The following is a 6000-nucleotide window of genomic DNA, read 5'->3' as shown; positions in this document are numbered from 1 at the left end:
GCTTTTGACAATGAGCAAAAGAAAAAACCAACAGCCCGCCCTTATTCATACTACAACCATGAACATATAACAGCTTTTGACAATGAGCAAAAGAGAAAACCAACAGCCTTATTCATACTACAACCATTAACATATAACAGCTTTTGACAATGAGCAAAAGAGAAAACCAACAGCCTTATTCATACTACAACCATGAACATAACAGCTTTTGATAATGAGCAAAAGAGAAAACCAATAGCCTTATTCATACTACAACCATGGACATATAACAGCTTTTGAGAATGAGCAAAAGAGAAAACCAACAGCCTGTCCTTATTCATACTACAACGATGAACATATAACAGTTTTTGACAAATTTGCAAAAGAGAAAACCAACAGCCTTATTCATACTACAACCATGAACATAACAGCTTTTGACAAATTTGCAAAAGAGAAAACCAACTGCCTTATTCATACTACAACCATGAACATAACAGCTTTTGATAATGAGCAAAAGAGAAAACCAACAGCCTTATTCATACTACAACCATGGACATATAACAGCTTTAGACAATGAGCAAAAGAGAAAACCAACAGCCTGCCCTTATTCATACTACAACCATGAACATATAACAGCTTTTGACAAATTTGCAAAAGAGAAAACTAACAGCCTTTTTTCATACTACAACAATGAACATATAACAGTTTTTGATAAATTTGCAAAAGAGTGAACCAACAGCCTTATTTATACTACAACCATGAACATATAACAGTGTTTGACAAATTTGCAAAAGAGAAAACCAACAGCCTTATTCATACTACAACCATTAACATATAACAGCTTTTGACAATGAGCAAAAGAGAAAACCAACAGCCTTATTCATACTACAACCATTAACATATAACAGCTTTTGACAATGAGCAAAAGAGAAAACCAACAGCCTTTTTCATACTACAACCATGGACATAAAACAGCTTTTGACAATGAGCAAAAGAGAAAACCAACAGCCTGCCCTTATTCATACTACAACCATGAACATAACAGCTTTTGATAATGAGCAAAAGAGAAAACCAACAGCCTTATTCATACTACAACCATGGACATATAACAGCTTTTGACAATGAGCAAAAGAAAAAACCAACAGCCTGCCCTTATTCATACTACAACCATGAACATATAACAGCTTTTGACAATGAGCAAAAGAGAAAACCAACAGCCTTATTCATACTACAACCATTAACATATAACAGCTTTTGACAATGAGCAAAAGAGAAAACCAACAGCCTTATTCATACTACAACCATGAACATAACAGCTTTTGATAATGAGCAAAAGAGAAAACCAATAGCCTTATTCATACTACAACCATGGACATATAACAGCTTTTGAGAATGAGCAAAAGAGAAAACCAACAGCCTGCCCTTATTCATACTACAACCATGAACATATAACAGCTTTTGACAAATTTGCAAAAGAGAAAACTAACAGCCTTTTTTCATACTACAACAATGAACATATAACAGTTTTTGACAAATTTGCAAAAGAGAAAACCAACAGCCTTATTCATACTACAACCATGAACATATAAAAGCTTTTCACAATGAGCAAAAGAGATAACCAACAGCCTTATTCATACTGCAACCATGAACATAACAGCTTTTGACAATGAGCAAAAGAGAAAACCAACAGCCTTTTTTCATACTACAACGATGAACATATAACAGTTTTTGACAAATTTGCAAAAGAGAAAACCAACAGCCTTATTCATACTACAACCATGAACATAACAGCTTTTGACAAATTTGCAAAAGAGAAAACCAACAGCCTTATTCATACTACAACCATGAACATAACAGCTTTTGATAATGAGCAAAAGAGAAAACCAACAGCCTTATTCATACTACAACCATGGACATATAACAGCTTTAGACAATGAGCAAAAGAGAAAACCAACAGCCTGCCCTTATTCATACTACAACCATGAACATATAACAGCTTTTGACAAATTTGCAAAAGAGAAAACTAACAGCCTTTTTTCATACTACAACAATGAACATATAACAGTTTTTGATAAATTTGCAAAAGAGTGAACCAACAGCCTTATTTATACTACAACCATGAACATATAACAGTGTTTGACAAATTTGCAAAAGAGAAAACCAACAGCCTTATTCATACTACAACCATTAACATATAACAGCTTTTGACAATGAGCAAAAGAGAAAACCAACAGCCTTATTCATACTACAACCATGAACATAACAGCTTTTGATAATGAGCAAAAGAGAAAACCAACAGCCTTATTCATACTACAACCATGAACATATAACAGTTTTAGACAATGAGCAAAAGAGAAAACCAACAGCCTGCCCTTATTCATACTACAACCATGAACATATAACAGCTTTTGACAAATTTGCAAAAGAGAAAACTAACAGCCTTTTTTCATACTACAACAATGAACATATAACAGTTTTTGATAAATTTGCAAAAGAGTGAACCAACAGCCTTATTCATACTACAACCATTAACATATAACAGCTTTTGACAATGAGCAAAAGAGAAAACCAACAGCCTTATTCATACTACAACCATGAACATAACAGCTTTTGATAATGAGCAAAAGAGAAATCCAACAGCCTTATTCATAATACAACCATGAACATATAAAAGCTTTTCACAATGAGCAAAAGAGATAACCAACAGCCTTATTCATACTGCAACCATGAACATAACAGCTTTTGACAATGAGCAAAAGAGAAAACCAACAGCCTTTTTTCATACTACAACGATGAACATATAACAGTTTTTGACAAATTTGCAAAAGAGAAAACCAACAGCCTTATTCATACTACAACCATGAACATAACAGCTTTTGACAAATTTGCAAAAGAGAAAACCAACTGCCTTATTCATACTACAACCATGAACATATAACGGCTTTTGACAAATTTGCAAAAGAGATAACCAACAGCCTTTTTTCATACTACAACAATGAACATATAACAGTTTTTGACAAATTTGCAAAAGAGAAAACCAACAGCCTTATTTATACTACAACCATGAACATATAACGGCTTTTGACAAATTTGCAAAAGAGAAAACCAACAGCCTTTTTCATACTACAACAATGAACATATAACAGTTTTTGACAAATTTGCAAAAGAGAAAACCAACAGCCTTATTCATACTACAACCATGAACATATAACAGCTTTTGACAAATTTGCAAAAGAGAAAACCAACAGCCTTTTTTCATACTACAACAATGAACATATAACAGTGTTTGACAAATTTGCAAAAGAGAAAACCAACAGCCTTATTCATACTACAACCATTAACATATAACAGCTTTTGACAATGAGCAAAAGAGAAAACCAACAGCCTTATTCATACTACAACCATGAACATAACAGCTTTTGATAATGAGCAAAAGAGAAAACCAACAGCCTTTTTCATACTACAACCATGGACATAAAACAGCTTTTGACAATGAGCAAAAGAGAAAACCAACAGCCTGCCCTTATTCATACTACAACCATGAACATAACAGCTTTTGATAATGAGCAAAAGAGAAAACCAACAGCCTTATTCATACTACAACCATGGACATATAACAGCTTTTGACAATGAGCAAAAGAAAAAACCAACAGCCCGCCCTTATTCATACTACAACCATGAACATATAACAGCTTTTGACAATGAGCAAAAGAGAAAACCAACAGCCTTATTCATACTACAACCATTAACATATAACAGCTTTTGACAATGAGCAAAAGAGAAAACCAACAGCCTTATTCATACTACAACCATGAACATAACAGCTTTTGATAATGAGCAAAAGAGAAAACCAATAGCCTTATTCATACTACAACCATGGACATATAACAGCTTTTGAGAATGAGCAAAAGAGAAAACCAACAGCCTGCCCTTATTCATACTACAACGATGATAATATAACAGTTTTTGACAAATTTGCAAAAGAGAAAACCAACAGCCTTATTCATACTACAACCATGAACATAACAGCTTTTGACAAATTTGCAAAAGAGAAAACCAACTGCCTTATTCATACTACAACCATGAACATAACAGCTTTTGATAATGAGCAAAAGAGAAAACCAACAGCCTTATTCATACTACAACCATGGACATATAACAGCTTTAGACAATGAGCAAAAGAGAAAACCAACAGCCTGCCCTTATTCATACTACAACCATGAACATATAACAGCTTTTGACAAATTTGCAAAAGAGAAAACTAACAGCCTTTTTTCATACTACAACAATGAACATATAACAGTTTTTGATAAATTTGCAAAAGAGTGAACCAACAGCCTTATTTATATTACAACCATGAACATATAACAGTGTTTGACAAATTTGCAAAAGAGAAAACCAACAGCCTTATTCATACTACAACCATTAACATATAACAGCTTTTGACAATGAGCAAAAGAGAAAACCAACAGCCTTATTCATACTACAACCATGGACATATAACAGCTTTTGACAATGAGCAAAAGAAAAAACCAACAGCCCGCCCTTATTCATACTACAACCATGAACATATAACAGCTTTTGACAATGAGCAAAAGAGAAAACCAACAGCCTTATTCATACTACAACCATTAACATATAACAGCTTTTGACAATGAGCAAAAGAGAAAACCAACAGCCTTATTCATACTACAACCATGAACATAACAGCTTTTGATAATGAGCAAAAGAGAAAACCAATAGCCTTATTCATACTACAACCATGGACATATAACAGCTTTTGAGAATGAGCAAAAGAGAAAACCAACAGCCTGCCCTTATTCATACTACAACGATGAACATATAACAGTTTTTGACAAATTTGCAAAAGAGAAAACCAACAGCCTTATTCATACTACAACCATGAACATAACAGCTTTTGACAAATTTGCAAAAGAGAAAACCAACTGCCTTATTCATACTACAACCATGAACATAACAGCTTTTGATAATGAGCAAAAGAGAAAACCAACAGCCTTATTCATACTACAACCATGGACATATAACAGCTTTAGACAATGAGCAAAAGAGAAAACCAACAGCCTGCCCTTATTCATACTACAACCATGAACATATAACAGCTTTTGACAAATTTGCAAAAGAGAAAACTAACAGCCTTTTTTCATACTACAACAATGAACATATAACAGTTTTTGATAAATTTGCAAAAGAGTGAACCAACAGCCTTATTCATACTACAACCATTAACATATAACAGCTTTTGACAATGAGCAAAAGAGAAAACCAACAGCCTTATTCATACTACAACCATGAACATAACAGCTTTTGATAATGAGCAAAAGAAATAAACCAACAGCCTTATTTATACTACAACCATGAACATATAACGGCTTTTGACAAATTTGCAAAAGAGAAAACCAACAGCCTTTTTCATACTACAACAATGAACATATAACAGCTTTTGACAAATTTGCAAAAGAGAAAACCAACAGCCTTATTCATACTACAACCATGAACATATAACAGCTTTTGACAAATTTGCAAAAGAGAAAACCAACAGCCTTTTTTCATACTACAACAATGAACATATAACAGTGTTTGACAAATTTGCAAAAGAGAAAACCAACAGCCTTATTCATACTACAACCATTAACATATAACAGCTTTTGACAATGAGCAAAAGAGAAAACCAACAGCCTTATTCATACTACAACCATGAACATAACAGCTTTTGATAATGAGCAAAAGAGAAAACCAACAGCCTTTTTCATACTACAACCATGGACATAAAACAGCTTTTGACGATGAGCAAAAGAGAAAACCAACAGCCTGCCCTTATTCATACTACAACCATGAACATAACAGCTTTTGATAATGAGCAAAAGAGAAAACCAACAGCCTTATTCATACTACAACCATGGACATATAACAGCTTTTGACAATGAGCAAAAGAGAAAACCATCAGCCTGCCCTTATTCATACTACAACCATGAACATATAACAGCTTTTGACAATGAGCAA

Source organism: Mytilus californianus, unplaced genomic scaffold (genome assembly GCF_021869535.1).
Source record: "Mytilus californianus isolate M0D057914Y unplaced genomic scaffold, xbMytCali1.0.p SCAF_5, whole genome shotgun sequence".
In the NCBI taxonomy this organism is placed as follows: Eukaryota; Metazoa; Mollusca; class Bivalvia; order Mytilida; family Mytilidae; genus Mytilus; species Mytilus californianus.
The sequence above is the reverse complement of the archived record's forward strand: the minus strand, read 5'-3'. Positions refer to the sequence as shown.